Source organism: Orcinus orca, chromosome 2 (genome assembly GCF_937001465.1).
Source record: "Orcinus orca chromosome 2, mOrcOrc1.1, whole genome shotgun sequence".
Lineage (NCBI taxonomy): Eukaryota > Metazoa > Chordata > Mammalia > Artiodactyla > Delphinidae > Orcinus > Orcinus orca.
In genome coordinates this window covers 58,846,806-58,867,174 of record NC_064560.1, presented here as the reverse complement: position 1 = coordinate 58,867,174, position 20,369 = coordinate 58,846,806, and the positions used below count along the sequence as shown (strand labels likewise).

The following is a 20,369-nucleotide window of genomic DNA, read 5'->3' as shown; positions in this document are numbered from 1 at the left end:
GTTTCTTATCAATTTATGAAATCAGAGCACATGCAAGAAACACGATGCTAGCCCAAAAGTGGTTAAAACTACCAACTACAATACATTGAAAATACCACATTTAGGATACAATTATATACTGAAAAAGGTAGCAATGCCAAGAAAATTGGCAATTAAAAAAAATCTTGTTAAAGACAGTTCTCATAAGTTGTGTTTAAAATCATCCATTTTAACATCTGCAAAAAAGTCAAATTTATTATTTTACATCATTATGGAAGTTAAAGAGAACAATCAAGTTGTCTCATGGACTGGAAGGTGACTTATTAATTCCCTTTCATATCCAAACCTCATTAAGCAGTCACTACATTTATGAGGTAAATCAGCTGAATTTTAAGATCTTCAATCTGTCCTGTTGAATATTCACGATATTGACGTAAATAAATCCCTTCAGATAAGTGTGAATTGAAATGTTTGCAATATTCTAGCATGCTTGCAAAGCCTTTCCCACAGTCATCACAGACATGAGCAAAAATTTTAGTATGTGCAATAGCAACAGGCCTGTTAACATTTGTATGAAGTCTATTCTGAAACCCAAATACTTGACATACAAAGAAGTTTTTACATTTGTCAAATGTAATTTTGCTTAAGAGGCTGTACTGTCCATGTTCTCCATTGTTATACTTATCACTTAACTCTGTTAATTTACATGCACGCTCATTTACCACATGGCTGTGCAAGTCTTCTGGATCATTCATTTCACGTTCACAGAACTGACACAAGTACTGTTCGTCACAGCTGTGCTCCTGGAAATGTAGGTAGAGTTCACTGCTGGAGGAGAACTGTACATCACCCTGCTCACACCAATAAAGGTGATCACTAAAATGGGTGTCTGCAGTGTGCTGGCTGAGGTTCTCAAAAATTACTGTTCTATAGTCACAGCATTTACAAATGTAGGGATCCTCTTCATGCAGTTTGGATGTTCGATTGGAAGCATATTGGTAGAGAAACTCTTTGCATACTCGACACACAATTTTTTGTTTGTTTGTTTTTTGCGGTACGCAGGCCTCTCACTGTTGTGGCCTCTCCCATTGTGGAGCACAGGCTCCGGACGCGCAGGCTCAGTGGCCATGGCTCACGGGCCCAGCCGCTCCACGGCATGTGGGATCTTCCCGGACCGGGGCACGAACCCGCGTCCCCTGCATCGGCAGGCGGACTCTCAACCACTGCGCCACCAGGGAAGCCCCCGACACACATTTGAATCACTACACTTATGCTTCAAGATCATATGCTGCTTTAAATCAGAAAAATATTTGCTGTTGAACTCACAAAGTTCACATTTATAGAGGCCACTGCTATCAGCTCTCAGTGAAGGCCATTTCTGCTGGGCAGTCACATTCAAACTTCGCTCTTGTCAAGAATTTTGCAAAATTTAGCTGGTGGCTCTTCATCAGTTTGGTCTCGGAGACTCTCAGAGGAATTGTTTTCTGTCTCTATATCATAATCTTCAGAAACTGCATGCACTTCTGCAGCAACTGGAACATCCTCAGCAGTATGAACTTCTATAGGGCTCTCCTCTTGAGTTTGCTGGTTGATTGATTCAGGAGAGCCGCACTCTTCATCACAGATTTCAGTATCAGCACATTTTTCTGTAGAAAAGGCAGTATTGGTCTAGAATTCTAAGTACGGGACCTGGAACCAGGTAGTTTTGATTTCTGTTTGTGGCCTTGATTCCATCTGTAAATTTTGGTAAGTCTTTTGATGTCTCTGTATCAGAATCATCATCATTTAGTTGTCATGTCTCTAGGCTACTGTTAGCTGTAGCAGTTTCTCAGACTTCCCTTGTTTTCGACGACCATGACGATTTTGAGGGGACTGGTAGGGTATTTTGCAGGATGTCCCGCTAATGAACTTTGTCGTTTTTTTCATGATTAGACTTTGTTGTCAAAATATTTTGTCTGGTTGTCTCATAGAACAAACACTGTAACAATGATCAGAAAAAATTCCACGGAATCCATCTGCAGTTCTGCTTATTCCAGAGGAATCTGAATAACGAGAAGGGTGTAAAGTCTTCCTTTTCCTTTTTTTAGGATATTCATTCATACCTTTTTAATTTGGTATATTTCTTAATACTGGAGTGAGGAAAAATGAATCACAGGAAGTTTTCACAGATGGTTAAAAAAAAATGCCAGTCCTTGGGGTCCGCACGGCCAGTCCAGGCGCAGCTCCGAGGAGGCGCCGGACCAGACGCCTGAGCAGGGGGGAGCCGCGCAGCCCCACCCCCGGGCGCCGCTCTGGCCCTCACGCTCCGGGGCGCTCCTCCCGGCCAGCCCCACTCTTTGCCCGCGCGCACTACGCCCTGCCTGCCAGGTCCCCGGCCCAGGCTCGGCGGCCGCACTCGGGCACATTGTGTCTTTGATGATGATTTTGAGCTACTTAATTAACTATCCCTGGTGGCACTTTACCTAAGACTTCTTCCTTTTTTACGGCTGTCGGTCTGGAGATTTCTAATGCTTATAGCTAAAACAACTTTTCCGCAATATTGCAACCTGCAGTATTAGGCCGTTGAAGTTTTCCTCTATGTCTAGTTTACTAAGGTGATTTTTTTTGTAAGCATTTTTTTCTCTAATCAGGAACTGGTTCAAATATTTTTCTTCGTCTTTTGAGATGGAGGTATGATTTTCTTCCTTTAATCTGTTAGTGTAGTGAATACCATCAATATATTTCCAGAGGTTGAAACACTTTGCCTTTTGGGGATCAACCACGCTTGACTGTGAAGTAGTATTCGTTTTAATAATTGACTGGGTTCAATTACTAATTTATACTTTAGTTGTGATACTTGTGTTTATTTTCAAAAGTGATGCATGTTTATACATTTATTTTTTATTTTTACTTTTTGGTTCTGTCTTCTTGTGTTTTGCATATCTGGTCAGGCTGATTTCTTATGGTGAATTGGGAAGTTTTGTGTTTCTCCGTGCTCTGGAACAGCTCCTTAAAAATAGAGTTTTTGGATTTCCCTGGTGGTCCAGTGGTTAAGACTCTCAGCTTCCAACGCAGAGGGCACGGGTTCGATCCCTGGTTGGGGAGTTAAGATCCCACGTGCCATCCGGTGAGGCCAGAAAGTAAAAGAAGAAAATTTGAATGGAATTTTCTCTTCCGTGAAGACCTGGTAAATTCTTCTATAAAATGATCTGAATAGATCTTTTAGTAACTTTTCAAAAGTAGATATTTTAATAGCTTCTCAATTTTTTGGTACGATTTTGGGTCTAAGTTTTCCACTTCTTCCTGAGGTGATTTTGGTAATTAATCTACTCCTGGGAAGTAATTCTATTTATCTGTATTTTCAAATGTATTTCATAAGTTTGAGCATAATATTCTCATGTAATATTTAAATATCCTTTGTATCTGTAGATACATGGTCATCTTTATTCTTAATGCTGCATTTGTCTGCTTTCTCTAGCTTTAAAATATCATATTTACCAGAAATTGCTTATTTTGTTTCTTTTTAAAACTTTGGGTTTTTTGGATCAAGTTTACTAGGGGTTTTGTTTGCTTATATTATATTAATGTCTGACCATGTCTCAACTCCTTCTTGAACAATTTACTTCACTTACTTTCCCGGATACTAGTCTCCTGATTTTTTCAACTCAACACTTTGTTTTTCAATCTCCGTAGCTGGTTTCTCCACCCCTTTCCAACTCTGAATGTTGCTGTGTCTCAGAGTTCTAATGCAGACCTATTTTCTTCATCTTCCTGAACTCTCTAGGTGATCTCATCCAGAGGGTCTGAGTGAACAATGGTTCTGGGTGTGGGAGCTGGATCTAATGTGCTTAGAACCTAATCCCAATTCTGTCACTTAATAGCTTTGTGATATAGTATTTATATAAAGTGAGGGAAACAAATTTTTCTGTGCCTTGAGTTTCTGAAGAAATAGTAATGGTATCTATTGCAGAGAACAGTTGTGAAGAATTGAGTTAATACATTTTAAGAAATCTAGAACAATGGAATATAGTTCAGTCACTATAAATATTAGCTATTATTACCAATATTCATCTCCATGCTTCAATATCATTTATAAGCTGATGAGCTTCCCTGGTATCCTACCTCTCAGTGAGTGGCACCACCATTCGTTCAGTTGGGAACAGTAGCATGGACAGGACTTTTACCTCCCTTGTACACTCAAGTCTCCCCAGTACCTCACAAATCTCTGGCATATAGTAGATGCTCAATAAATATTAAGCATGGAAACTAACACACCATTGTAAAGCAATTATACTCCAATAAAGATGTAAAAAATAAAAATATTAAGCATGTCACAATCTATGAATATCATTTTGTCCATAACCCACAAATACAGTGCCATCATTTCTAAAAAGTTTAAAACTTCAGTTTTAATAATAGAGTCATGTACATATGATTATGAAAGGCTGGGAAAGAAAAAGTAAACAAAAATGTAATGGAAAATACAGTACACATTCCAATTAAAAAGGTAAAAATTACAGAATCCATAGTTTATTTGATCAAACCCACAAATACAAGTAAAAGAAAAGAAATATACTTAGGTAAAATGAGTAACAAACACAAAAGAAAATGGAAGGAATAAGATCAAACAGCTCAATAATGGCAATAAATATGAACAGATTGAATCCTTTCATTAAAAATACATATAGATTGTGATTTCAGAAGCAAAAGATACTGTGTATCAGTCAACAAATAAATAATAGACCTGGCTAAAGTAATTGAAATCCATATGATAGATGTAAAATTACTACTTAAAATGTAAAAAGTACTCCTGCAAATCGAGAAGAAAGTGTGGAATAATCCAAAGGGAAAGTGAACAAAGTATATACAATGATAATTCATAGTACAACAACTCCAAATGACTCAGAAAATAAGAAAAGTTGCTCAAATTGTCAGGGAAATAAAATTGAATTAACAATGAAATAGCACTTAATACTCACAGACTAGCGAAAATGAATTAAAAGATCTATAACTGTTACAGGTAGAAATCTAGGGAAAATGTACCCATATGCATTGCTGGTGGCAAGGTAGATTGTTAATCTTTTTTTGGAAAGCAATCTGACAACACCTATTGAAAGAATGTATAGCTTTTGACCTAGAAATTCACTCCTGGGAAATTTTTCTTTTAGAAACAAAAGCCACAGTCCATAAGAATCCATACACATAGCTATTTATTACGCCATTGTTAGTTGTGGCAAAAATGAGAAAGAAACGTACTGCCCATCAAATGAATGAATGAGCTGCATACCAGTTGATTTGAAAAGCTATCCACAAAGTACTTTTAGGTAGAGAAAGGAAGCAGGAAAACATACAATATGATTCCATTATTGCAAAACATACAATAACTCCTTCCAAACAAAAACTGTATGTGTGTTTGTGTATGGGAATGGAATTATATTTATGTATAGAAATATACACATGATTAAGCAAATAAATAAGCTGAAGTATTGTTATAGTAAATCAAGTATATATAAGACGAAGTATCTGTATGTGTTTGTATCCAGAATAAAGTGTGTGTGTGTGTGTGTGTGTGTGTGTGTGTCTGTGTGTGTAAGGAAGGGAAAAACATACACATATGATAGAATATACATGTATTTATGTACATAGATGATTAGTTATACGGATGTCTATGTATGTAAGATTATGAAGATGTCGATTTAAACAGGAGGAATGTTGAATGATCAGATTATGGGTATAATTGGGTGTATATGTACACAAGTGTGTGGATGGACTTGAGATTGGGATGACATATAAAGTTGGGGAGGAGCTAAGGGTAGGTTTGTAGTTGTGGTCATGGTTGTAGATGGGAATGAAGTTAAAAGATGGACATCTGTATGAGGTTGTGGACATGTATATGGATAGAATTAAGGGCGTAAATCTGGATTCAGATCTGGATCTGGAGGAGATTACAATCTACTTTCTACACAATTATATACAGGATTTTATATATCTATAGCTCCATAGGATTATGAATATAGATTGTGTGACTGTATAGGATTATTCATTGGATTTTTTAGCTGTACCAGAATAAGATTTTTATTCCACATCTGTTTCAGATCATGCTTAATTATATAACTATATAAATCTAATGTGTGTATGAATACATATATGCAAATACACATATTAATGTATCTGTGCTTTACATTATACAATTATGAAAATGAATCTCTCTATAGTTTTAATATCTAGTAGTTTATATATATATCTGTGTAGAAATTCTTCTATGGACTTGTGTAAACAAATATACATCTATCTGTACAGGAATATATGGACATTTATACATGAGTCTACTCCTGTAATGGATTATGCAAATATGTCTGTGTCTTCATAAGGGATTAGGCAAATGTATTATTTACAAAATGAATTATGCAAAAGGACATTTTGTTAAGATTATGTAAATATATCCATGTCTGTAGAGGATGATCCAAATATTTCTTTCACTGATTCCATATCAGATTATGCAATGATAGCTATCCCAAATTATGTAGCTTCACCTATAGAATGCTAATACATAAATAGTCTCTACATAGTGTTCCATAAATGTATGGGTATCTGCTTAGTATTACAAAATATTGCTGTATCAGTAATTTCATCTGTTTAGAATACATAAATATATCTTTAAAGATTATGTATATCAGTTAGTATCTATAACTTTATATGTTTAGAATAATCTATCTCTGTATGGTGTTATTTAGGGTACTAGCTTCTGTTCCTACATGGAACCATGAAAATTTCTGTGTGTCACTATCGATACAGGATTATGTAAGTTGAGATCCCTTATGTATCTGTATGGGATTATGTGTAAATACATATATTAGACACTATGTAAGATATATATTTTTGTGGTGTGTCTGGATCTGGAGCTTGTTTAATATTAGTAAAATGTATCTGTATATATAGTCATGCAAGATTATGTAAATTTATTTGTACTAGGTCTATAATTGTAAATACATTTGTATTTGTATATGCATAGAATGTCATCACTAAGAATGTGCAAGCATGTCAGTATCTGTATGTAATTATAGAAGTGTCACATGCCAATTTCTCTATTTCTGCCTCTTTGAGGATAAGATATGCACTAAATGTTTATGAAAATAAATCCATAATTTTACCTATGTAGCAATGTGTAAATATATCTTCCTAGGAATATGTAAAAGTGTTTTATTAACCTAAATCTCTATAAGATTAGGTAATTGTGTTTCTTGAAGTCTTTTCACGTTTATTTTATTTTATTTTAACATCTTTATTAGAGTATAATTGCTTTACAATGGTGCATTGGTTTCTGCTTTATAACAAAGTGAATCAGTTATACATATACATATATCCCCCTATCTCTTCCCTCTTGCATCTCCCTCCCACCCTGCCTATCCCACCCCTCTAGGTGGTCACAGAGCACTGAGCTGATCTCCCTGTGCTATATGGCTACTTCCCACTAGCTGTCTATTTTATATTTGGTAGTATATATAAGTCCATGCCACTCTCTCACTTCGTCCCAGCTTACCCTTCCCCCTCCCCGTGTCCTCAAGTCCATTCTCTACATCTGCATCTTTATTCCTGTTCTGCCACTATGTTCTTCAGAACCATTATTTTTTAGATTCCATAAATATGTGTTAGCACACGGTATTTGTTTTTCTCTTCCTGACTTACTTCACTCTATGTGACAGACTCTAGGTCCACCCACATCACTACAAAAAACTCAATTTCGTTTCTTTTTATGGCTGAGTAATATTCCACTGTATCTATGTGCCACATTTCTATATCCTTGCTCCCAAAGTCCACCTCCTCAATTTGGGATGATTCGTTGTCTATTCAGGTATTCCACAGTTGCAGGGTACCTCAAGTTGATTGTGGAGATTTAATCCTCTGCTCCTGAGGCTGCTGGGAGAAATTTCCCTTTCTCTTCTTTGTTTGCACAGCTCTTGGGGTTCAGCTTTTCCACTATTTTATCTTCCAGGTCACCTATCCGTTCTTCTGCCACAGTTATTCTGCTCTTGATTCCTTCTAGAGAATTTTTTATTTTATTTATTGTGTTGTTCATCATTGTCTGTTCTTCTGGGTCCTTCTGGGTCCTTGTTAAACGTTCTTGTATTTTCTCCATTCTATTTCCAAGATTTTGGATCATCTTTACTATCATTACTCCGAATTCTTTTTCAGGTAGACTGCCTATTTCCTCTTCATTTATTTGGTCTGGTGGGTTTTTACCTTGCTCCTTCATCTGCTCTGTGTTTCTCTGTCTTCTCATTTTGATTAACTTACTGTGTTTGGGGGTCTCCTTTTTGCAGGCTGCAGGTTCGTAGTTCCCATTTTTTTTTATGTCTGCCCCCAGTGGGTAAAGTTGGTTCAGTGGGTTGTGTAGGCTTCCTGGTGGAGAGAGCTGGTGCCTGTGTTCTGGTGGATGAGGCTGGATATTGTCTTTCTCGTGGACAAGACCACATCTGATGGTGTGTTTTGGGATGTCTCTAACCATATTATGATTTTAGGCAGCCTGTTGTCTAATGGGTGTGGTTGTGTTCCTGTCTTGTTAGTTGTTTGGCATAGGGTGTCCAGCACTGTCACTTGCTGGTCATTAAGTGGAGCTGGGTCTTAGCATTGAGATGGAGCTCTCTGGGAGATCTTTCGTCATTTGATATTATGTGGAGCCAGGAGGTCTCTGGTGGACCAATGTCTGGAACTTGGCTCTCCCACCTCAGAGGCTCAGGCCTCTCACTCAGCAGGATTACCAAGACCCTGTCAGCTACATGGCTCAGAAGAAAAAGGAGAAAAAAAGAAAGAAAGAAAAAATAAAATAAAATAATTAAAATAAAAAATATTTAGGAAAAATTAAAAAAATTAAAAAGTAATCAAAAAAAGAAAGGAAGAAAGAAGAGAGCAACCAAACCAAAAAACAAATCCACCAGTGATAACAAGTGCTAAAAACTATACTAAAAAATAAAACAAAACAAAAAAAACGGACAGACAGAACCCTAGGACAAATGGTAAAAGCAAAGCTATACAGACAAAATCACACAAAGAAGCATACACATACACACTCACAAAAAGAGAAAATGTGAAAAAAAATGTATATCCTTGCTCCCAAAGTCCACCTCCTCAATTTGGGATGATTCGTTGTCTATTCAGGTATTCCACAGTTGCAGGGTACATCAAGTTGATTGTGGAGATTTAATCCTCTGCTCCTGAGGCTGCTGGGAGAAATTTCCCTTTCTCTTCTTTGTTTGCACAGCTCTTGGGGTTCAGCTTTGGATTTGGCCCCGCCTCTGCGTGTAGGTCGCCTGAGAGCATCTATTCTTTGCTCTGACAGGACGGGGTTAAAGGAGCACCTGCTTCGGGGGCCCTGTCTCACTCAGGCCAGGGGGAAGGAGGGGTACGGAATGTGGGGCAAGCCTGCAGCGGCAGAGGCCGGGGTGATGTTGCAACAGCCCGAGGCACACCGTGTGTTCTCCCAGGGAAGTTGTCCCTGGATCCTGGGACTCTGGCAGTGGGGGGCTGCACAGGCTCCTGGGAGGGGAGGTGTGGGTAGTGCCCTGTGCTTGCTCACAGGCTTCTTGGTGGCGGCAGCAGCAGCCATAGCGTCTCATGCCCGTCTCTGGGATCTGTGCTTATAGCTGCAGCTCCTGCCCGTCTCTGGAGCTCGTTTAGGCGGGGCTCTGAATCCCCTTTCCTGGCGCACCCTGAAACAATGGTCTCTTGCCTCTTCGGCAGCTCCAGACCTTTTCCCAGACTCCTTCCCAGCTAGCTGTGGTGCACTAGCCCTCTTCAGGCTGTGTTCACACAGCCAACCCCGGTCCTCTCCCTGAGATCTGAACTCCAAAGCCCGAGCCTCAGCTCGCAGCCCCCGCCCGCCCTGGCGGCTGAGCAGACAAGCCTCTCGGGCCAGTGAGTGCTGGTCGGCACCGATCCTCTGTGCGGGAATCTCTCCGCTTTGCCCTGTGCATCCCTGTTACTGCGCTCTCCTCCGTGGCTCCGAAGCTCCGCCCCCCGCCACCACCCCCCATACCTGCCAGTGAAGGGACTTCGTAGGGTGTGGAAACTTTTCCTCTTTCACAGCTCCCTCCCAGAGGTGCAGGTCCTGTCCTTATTCTTTTGTCTGTGTTTTTTCTTTTTTCTTTTGCCCTACCCAGGTACATGTGGAGTTTCTTGCCTTTTGGGAAGTCTGATGTCTTCTGCCAGCATTCATTTGGTGTTCTGTAGGAGTTGTTCCACATGTAGATGTATTTCGGAAGTATTTGTCGGGAGGAAGGTGATCTCCACGTCTTACTCTTCCGCCATCTGGAAGCTCACGTTAATTTTAGATAGTTGTTCAAGATGCGTACACACACCAACACACTTCAATGAGAGTATGTCTGTACCTATAAATAAACATAAGCAAATTTTTATATTTATAAATTTATTTAAATATTTTTTGTGAATGTGATACATATAAACATATATACACAACATACATATGTTATGACATGTAGTAATTACAAGATTATCTGTGAAATATGACACAACATACAAATTGAGAGTTATCACTAGAACCACATGCTCCTTCTGTACATCTTTGCTGTGCTGCTCCCCCAGAGCTAACCATAATTCTAAATCTTTAAAAATAATCTTTCCTTTCTAAAATAGTATTATCTTATATATACACATCTCCAAGCAATGTATTGTTTATTTTTCTTTTTTTAAGTAACCTGATTTTGTTCTCTTCTGTGATTTTTTTCACTAAAAATTATATTTTAAAATTTACTCATGTTGTTACGTGCATCTGTGATTCATTTTACTGCTGTCTTATTTTCCACTTGATGAGCGTGTAGTAACGTAATCGTTCTATAAATGAAGTGCCTATATTAATTAAACAAAAACAAAGGTTCACTATCAGCTTATGAGTTTCTGTTCATTCACAACACTTGGAATTATCAGAATTTTCAATTTTTGCAACATCATTCTCATTATTTATGAAATTGAGCACTATTTCTTTCTTTTTTAAAAAAGAATTGACCACTTGTAATTCTTTTTCTATGAAATTCCTGTTCAGATCTTCTGCCAAAATGTTGTCATGCGTTTTCATTTAGTGTTGACTGTAGACAAGCTGCATCACCATCATCTGAGAGCCTGTTAGAAATCTCAGCCCGCATCCCAAAATTAGCGTCAGTTAAACAAGATTCCCAGGGGATTTGTGTGGTCATTGAAGTTGAAGAAGGTCTACTATGCTGGTGTATTTTTTTAATTTATTTATAGGATTCTATGTTCTGTTTAGGCATTCAAGGTTTAAATGTGACAAATACAGTTTTCCCTTCTGTTACTTATTTTTTGACTCTACTTATGGCATATTTTGACTCTACTTATGGCATATTTTGATAAATACTATTAATGCAGTAGAATTTATGAACTATTTTAAAGTTTAATGCTTTAGTTTCATGTTTAAATAGCTCTTTCCTATCCTAAGATCATAAAAATATTTGCTTCTATCTAAAGAGTGTTAAAGTTTTGCTGGTTACATTTTAGACTTAAATCCAATGGAAAATGATTTTTGTGCATGAGATAACATTGAAATCCAATTTCATTTTCTTTTCACATGGATAACCAATTGTTCCAGAACCATTGATTGAATATTCTATCATTTCCTTGATTATCTGCAATGAACCTCAGATATGTATTGGATCACCCTGTTTGTGTAGGTTTGTTTCTGATTTCATTATTATGTTTGATGGTCTATTCCTATGTCCAGATTACCAGAATGTAGCTTTAGAGATCTTTCATTTGATTTGGTAATTTCCCACTCTTTATTTTCTTTATTCTGGATCTATGCCTGGGACTGAATACTTTTAAAATCAGCTTGACAGATTCTTTGAAAGAACACTACTGATAATTACATTGTATTGGCCAAAAAATTCATTTGAGTTTTTCCATACGATGTTATGGAAAAACCCGAACGAACTTTTTGGCCAACCGAAATATCGATAGTTGCACTAAATCTATGGATTAATTTGGGGAGAACTGACATCTCTGTGATATTGAAACTTTGTATCCATGAATATGGGATACAAAGTTTGTCATCTTTAATATCTTTCAATGGAATTTAATAGATATTTTCACACAAGTCTTATACATACCTTGCTAAATTTATTCCTAGGTGATATAAATGTTTATATTGCTGTTACAATGATATTTTAAAATCACATTTGAAAATTGTTGTGGTCTATAGACTCTGCAATGAAGTTTTTGAATACTGCTTTTATTGGCCATTTTGATAAACTTTCTTTTCTCATTTTTAACAATTTATCTGCTGATTAGTTGGGATTTTATATGTTGACAGTCATAATTTCTACATAATGACAGTTTTGTTTCTTACTTTCCAACTCCTTAATTTTGCCTTAATTTAAAAACTATTTATTTATTTACTGATTTATCTATCTGTTTGTTTGGGTATGCGTATGGGTACGTGTGTATGTGTATCAGCATGTCTTTTTGTCTTAACTCAGACACTTTATAAACCCTTGAAATAAAAGTGATAGTGAGCATCCTTTTCTTGTTCTTGTTTTAAGAAGATGACTAACATTTTAGCATTAAGTATAATATTTTGACATAGTTGAGTTTTTTTAACAGAAATCCTTTAATGGGTGTAAAGAAAATGCTATTTCTAGTGTGCTAAGGATTTTAAAAAATGATGCTTGGGTATTGACTTTTAGTATATGTATATATTTGCGTGTGTGTGTGGTACGCGGGCCTCTCACTGTTGTGGTCTCTCCCGCTGCGGAGCACAGGCTCCGGACGCGCAGGCCCAGCGGCCATGGCTCACGGGCCCAGCCGCTCCGCGGCATGTGGGATCCTCCCGGACCGGGGCACGAACCCATGTACCCTGCATCAGCAGGAGGACTCCCAACCACTGCGTCACCAGGGAAGCCCTAGTATATGTTTTTGATGTCCGTCAAGGTAATCATATTTTCCCCTTATTTAATCTGTTTCTCTGATTAATTATACTTAATTTTTAAAAACTCTTTATCATGGGAATTTCCAAATATGTATGAAAGTAGCATAGTATAATGAACCCCCCGGACCCATCACCTAGTGACAATCAGTATCAACATTCATTGAAATTTTATTTCCTATTCTTCTCACTGGTATAGATGCTGTGTATTTTACTTCTATTTTTAATGGTTATCCTTAAGACTATATTGTGAATGATGAAGTCTAAAATTTATATATAAAATTCATAATTTGAGGATATTTGAACACTTTGTTATCATTCCTGTATCAATCAGCTTAGGCTCAGTTATTTTGTGATAGCAAACAACCTCAAAATCTTTGTTTTATAATCTTCAAAGTTTATTTCTTTCTCAAATTACATGTCTGTCATGATTTGGCTAAAGACCAGCCCATGTCTTCTTTACATATTTCAACTCAGGCTGATGGAGCAAATTCCACCTGGGAAATTCTGGCCTCCTACAAGAGGGAAGAGAGAGATTGACAAAAGTGGATGATGGCTGTTAAGATTTCCATTCAGAAACAGCATGTATCACTTTTTGCTCCTATTTCACTTACCATAGGAAAGCAAATGGCCAAACCTGGCATCAATAGGCTAGATATATAATTTTATTAGAGGAAGGCTCTGCAAATATTTTTAAGTTAATGTAATCCAACAGACTCATTGGCCCTCTCCTTCTTAGACAAAATCTACTCATCACCCCTTTCCCAGGAGAAACAACCCCCAACTGCCTTGAAATCACTGTATTCGGTTCACAGTTCAGAATCTCATGCTATTTATTTCTCCTGTGCTTTCTCTTGTCCAAGAGTTCTATGAAGCAAAAGGACACATTATACATCCCAAACTCAGCAAACAATAATGAGACCAGAATTGAATAACCACCGTAAACATCCATGTTCAGAAAGAATGAGGCTCACAGCAACTAATCTTCCATAGCCATTCTGAAGTCATATTGTGCAAATATTGCAGCTGTTCCCTCTGATGGGGGTGGGGAGCATTCCTTGTTTGGGTTCAGGTTCATTGTTTTCTAAGCCTTTTAGCTCTGTGCTCCAGGAAGTCCATGCTTTGCCATTATTCTTCTTGACCACATCTGAAGAGACCATTGAAGAATAAGCCCTCTTGGGAGGCTGAGCAACTTTCTCTGCCTGTTTCCTACTCGTGGAGGGTTGGGAGCAAGGATTGTAGTGAGTTTTGATCCATCAGATTCTTTTAGTCAAGGCTGGCATTTCCATGACAGCAGTACTCAGTAAAAACTTAGTTGACTTTTATCTATTTGATTTCAGTCAGCTCCACATGCCAATAGTGACAACCCAAATTATTTTTATACGTGAATACCTTAAGTGCATTAAACTTTTGTGGAAGAACCACACCCTTATTCTCACTTCATTAATTCATGCCCAACTTAATGATTACTGAGTGCTACCTTATTCAGAGATTTTAAACAAATGGTAGCAGGTCTAAGATATTGTGACCTTGTTCCAAGGTTTAGTATTATTTTAAACGTTTCTTTTCAAAATTTTCAAATTTACACCAAGGTAGTAAGGTAAGAATAGTATAAGAAATCCCCATATATCCTTTTCCTAGATTCACCAGTTATTAATATTTTGTCACATTTTTGTCACATTTACATTCTCCGTCTCTTTTTAGATTTTTCTCGCTTGCTAGTTTTAGACACACACACACACATCATTATTGCTGAACCATTTGAGAGTAGGTTGCAGTGACGATATTGTACTCTTAAATATTTCAGCATGTAATAAGGACATACTTTTACATAACCACTTTATGATTATCAAATTCAGATAATTGTAATATTCTTATCTTAGATATACTCCATATTCAAATTTATCCAATTATTCCAATACGGTTACTGATTTTTCTAATCCAGGATCACAGGCTGCATTTAATTGTCATGTGTCTTTTGTGTGCTTTCTTTGTCTTTAATGCCATTATTATTTTTGAAGGGTATGGGTCAGTTGTTTTGTTGAATATTTATCAGTTTGGGTTTGTCTGATTATTTAGTCATAGTACATTCAGTTCTTGCATTTCTATAGGGAGGTTGCCCATAGGATGTTGGGTTCTTCTTAAAGCCTTGCCTCAGGGTGTTAAGTGTGTGCATTTCTTTTGGACAAACTAAATGTTAATGGTCTTTGTTGCTCAAAGGATTGAAGATGAAGAATAGCTACCATCTCTTCAGGCTCAACACAGAACTCACCACTGGCTGGCCCTGAAGCCAATGCCATATATCCCATGTTCTGTTTTACTGGTAGCAACTCACTCCTACTACCATTATCTGTATCAGTCATCTTAGGCTAAGAAATGTTGTCATGTGAAAATAAATGATTGTTTGTGCTCTTTATGGGTTTGCAAATTAGCACAGTATGAATACTGTAGAAATAATAGGAGGATGCTAAGATAGACTCTATAAAAAGTTGTTTCTCTATCATTCTAATAAGCAATTCTACTGCTAAGAATCTATCTTATAAGAAATCTCTGAACATATGTACAAAGATGCATAGACGAAGATATTTATTTCAGCATTGGTTACAGTATTGAAAAACTGAAAAGCACCTAAAGGGCTAACCATAAAGGAATGTTAAATAAATTATGATGCAGTCACACTATGGAATACTTTTGCAGCCGTTAAATAGAGTGAGATATGTCTATAAGTTCGGCTATAGTAACATCTCTAAAACTAGTGTTCAATGGAAATATATAAATCAATGGAAACCTATAAAACCTGTAATATAATTCCATCAAGTACAAACCACAACATTCTGTGTATATGCAGATATAGAATGTAAACGTATGACATAAAAGCTGGAAAGATCTGCACCAAACTGTTTAACACGTTTACCTCTGAAGAGAAATATAGGAAGTTGGGGTAAGGGTGGAGGGTAATGAAAGGGGATTTAAGCATTTTATTCTAGATTTTGCCTCTATTGTTTCAACTTTTATAAAAACATATGATGGTGTTACTTATGTAAATTAATCATTGGATAAATAATATAATGTGTAACTAAGTAATATGATGAACATTTAAAGGCAATGAGAAGCCTGAGGTGGGAAAGAAAGAAATGGAATGAGGAGAGGCTCATTGTCCTCAACTATTAAGGAGTCTCAATATTTGATTGAGCAGGAGAATGGCAAGAATAAGATCAATTCATCTCTTGATTGATGACTGATACCTAAGATGACTGATACAGATAACTATGGAGAGATAGGATGGACTACTTGTGAGATATAATGAAATTCCTGGCCTCGGGTATTTTAAGGAGTAAATCCAAGCCCTAATAAAAGTTTGCGTTAAAAGACATTTAATCTAGATGGTTCTACATCTAGAAGTTTCTAATTCCCATTTTTGCTTGATTACTTCTAGAAACCACCACCCATATTCTGAAATACATTGTTCTTGCAATTGAACTTTGGTTCCTAGAGAGGTTCACAGGAACACTTGGGTCCTGACCATTGATTCACCACTTTTAAATATATTTGTGCTAACAAATTCCCTAAGGGCTCCTTTAACAGGAAAACAACAGCCACACCTAAGCCTCCCAGCCTTCTGCAAGACGAGTGTCAGCCCTCAGACTCTCCCACCAAGTTTCACACCAAGTTCTTACTATTCTAGGTTCCCAGGAAAAGAATGAGAAACCCACTTACTGGGTTTTAAATCCTTTTATGTCCTTTTTCTCAAGGCAGGCACACATAATCTGTCCCACTTTCATTCACATTTCATTGGCCAAAGGAAGTCATATGACCATATTCAATTTCAAGGTGGGTGGGGGAGGCACAATCCCCTTGTAAAAACAGAAGGAAAGAATAATCAGAAATATTAGCAAGCACTAGAAGTATTTATCATAATAGACACCTTCACCTTTTAGGGACAGCATTATATTGGGATTCCTATTACCCCGGGCATTTTTTCCACTTTTAATGGACTTTATTTTTTAGAGAAGTTTTAAGTTTATAGCAAAATTGAGTGGAAGGTACAGGGATTCCCATATACCTCCTGCCCCTACACATGCACAGCCACCCCATTTCAACATCCCCTGTTAGAGAGGTATGTTCGTTACAACTGATGAACCTACACTGACACGTCCTTATCACTCAGAGTGCGTTGTTTACATTAGGGTTCCCTCTTGGTGTTGTATATTGTATGGGTTTGGACAAATGTGTAATGACATGTATTCATCTTTATAATAGCATACAGAGTAGTTTCACTGCCCTAAAGTTCCTCCGTGTTTAACTTATTCATTCTTCCCTCAACCCTCAGCCCCTGGTGATCACTATGAGAGTGAACCAATAACTGTCAATCTGGAGCATGGGCCACGGGCACACCAAGGCTAGTAAAGCCTGGAACCCATCCCTGGTTAGATGGGACAAAGTTAGGACAAGCCTAGAAGGGGTCAGGCTGTGAGCTTAGAAGATGTTCGTCAAATTCAGAGACAACATCCTCTTGTGATTGTGGCTAAATTCTTCTCTGCCTTCAGGAAAATTTCAATCCCTGGTCCAGCCCTTGGTCCTTCTGCAGAGTGAAGATTCTAGGACAGAAGTGGCAGATTACACTCTATTTTACAACCCCCTCCAGATGGTCGTGGATTAGCTAAATCCTGAACCTCAAACCCACGAGTCTTTCTCCACATCTTGGTCAAGCAGTCACTTCCACACATGAGTGGTGCTGATCACATCCTTTCCTTGAACTGTCATCCCCCTGAGGGTTCTCTCTCGGTCTCTCTCTTCTTCCCTCCCTCCCTCCTCTCTTCCTCCTTTTTTCTTCCCATCCTTTTGTCTCTTTATGTTTATCACAAGGTCATCTTCCTTGTCATTATTTAGCCAGAGAGATATTTCCTAATGGGATATACTTGACCAAGAAAAGATGAGAACTGTCAGAATTTTAAGCTAGAGAAGATCTTAAAAAGTGTCCAGTATCACCTCCTCCTTTTTTCCAAGCAGTGTGCCTTGCACAACTGACCCAGAGCATTTCCCATGCAGTGCTACATACTCAAATCTCAACTTTGCCTCTTCTCTGGGAAGTCAGATGCTTAGAAGATGAACGTCAGTGATGGACCACAAAGGGGAAGTCCTCACTGGACATGTGACCCATGAATCAAAATATTCATTTCCTTCACGTTTACCGAGACTTTGGTAGTAAGTGCATGAGCGTCTATACTCATGATCCTCTCACCTGGATGTCTCAGCATGTGAGTGAGCTCATGTGTTGTCTGATGTGCGTCTTTTGTGTGTGTTGGTGTATAGACATAGACACAGATGTAGACACTGCTATAGATCTGTTTTTCCCGTAAGAGAGTCTCAGCTTGAGGGAACCACCTTTACATTATTTGTTTGAGGATCTCTCCAGGCGTTAAAAGTGAAGTCAGAACATGGTCGAATTCATCATCCCATCCTTTTCATTAGCATCCTTTCCGTCTAATGTTCAATTCAGACATGCAGCTTCTCAGCACTACACATTATTTTTATGAAGACAGAACTAACTGCTCCCTGCATCAACCATAATTCTTCGTAAATGATGGGGGTGAAGTCTTATTCAAAAGAGCTGATCAGTTTTCATGATGGATTTAACCACTTGTCTCACATTATCCCAATTAGAGAGACAAGTTTATACTTCCATAAATATCTAGTGTCTCACTTGTCGCAGAAGATCAAAATTCTTTCATTCTTCTGCAAAGGACATTAACAATATTGAAAGACACTACATCATATTTGGTAATAGCACCTTACACTAGAATCACCCTCCTGATGAATTGTCTTTACTTTTGCTCCTGAAACTTAGACCTAATTTCTTCACTGAGCATCCAAAATCACAGATTTGTGGTTTTTAAAATATATACTTCTTTGCTTTAATAAAAGATACAAATCTCTCCAAATGTATATAATAAAGTGATGATAACTTTGAAGAACAAATAATTTTAAGATCTTAAAAATAAAGTTATCATAAAAAGAAACTACGCATGAACACATTTTTTGATCACTATGAAGTCCTTGAACCGCATTGTGCCTTTTAAATGGTATGAATTCTTATTTCAATTCAGCAGAAGTTTTGCTTTAGAGGAATTGTGTTTTTTTTATGTAAAGCAGTTTGTGATTTTTTAAATCAATATTTCATTTATGATTCATGTTTTGCAAAAGTGAATAATGTAATGCCTTAATGGATGGAAATGGATCATGGCAAGGAGGTCAGAAAGCAACTTCTGCCATTAATAATACACTTTCTATAAGGTAATCGACAGACCGTGAGTAGGCGAGTCTGCAGACTGTTCCTGCAGGGGCTTGGTATATGGGGTGTATACAAAAATATCAGCTGATTTTAAGAACAGCATATGTCAAAGAGGCACACATATTTGCGTGAAAATTATCGAGTCTTTGCCTTCAGCAAATAGTTTTTCTACTCATTCAAAAACGTTATGCAGTTAATTATAGAAGAACTGCATATGATTAGAGAAATCAGGAAAAATAAAATGTGCTAGAAGCCCTAATTGCAGGAGGCACTGGACATAATATGCCTTTGCTAGATGATTCACTGTTTATATTTTCCTAGTTTCTTACTCACAACTCACGCATTCCATCGTTTACCTTTCTGACAATGCTCCAGAGTCCAACTTTGAGAAATGTGTGCCTATGCAAAAGAGTATATATGTATGGATATGCACACATAATACTTTATAAGGACACATATTTTATATGCACCCTATATACACACATACTTTCAAGATTATATATATTCACACACTAAACATACCTCATTAAATATTTATAAGCCTATCACCAGGATTATATATGTAATCCCATCACATACAGAATTTTGAACATAAGCCTTAATTGAACTTTGTGGAGAGTGGGGTCTATTTGCTGTGAGTCAGACTGCCCCAGCCTCTCTGGAATGGCATGACTCCTTTTTTAAAAAATATCAATATAAATGATTCTTTTTTTAAAATTGAAGTGTAATTGATTTACAATGTCATGTTCATTTCAGGTGTACAATGCAGTGATTCATATATATATATTCTTTTTCCTATTCATTTCCCTAATAGGTTATTACAAAATATTGAGTATAGTTCCCTGTGCTATATCAAAAAAAAAAAAAAAACAACCAAACTTCCCAATCAAAAAATGGGCAGAAGGTCTAAGCAGACATTTCTCCAAAGCAAACTTACAGATGGCCAACAGGCACGTGAAAAAAAATGCTCAACATCGCTACTTATGAGAGAAATGCAAATAAAACTACAATGAGGTATCACCACACACCAGTCAGAATGGCTACAAATCATCAAAAAGTCTACAAATAATAAGTGCTGGAGAGGGTGTGGAGAAAAAGGAACCCTCCTACAGTACTGATGGGAATGTAAATTTGTACTGTCACTATGGAGAACAGTATGGAGGTTCCTTA

At 37.4% G+C, this 20,369-nt stretch overlaps 1 pseudogene; it reads right to left on the bottom strand.

Annotated features, from left to right (window-relative positions):
* Positions 1-270: 270 nt before the first annotated feature.
* Positions 271-2,115, bottom strand: LOC117195983 (zinc finger protein 639-like; annotated as a pseudogene).
* Between the last annotated feature and the right edge of the window lie 18,254 nt (positions 2,116-20,369).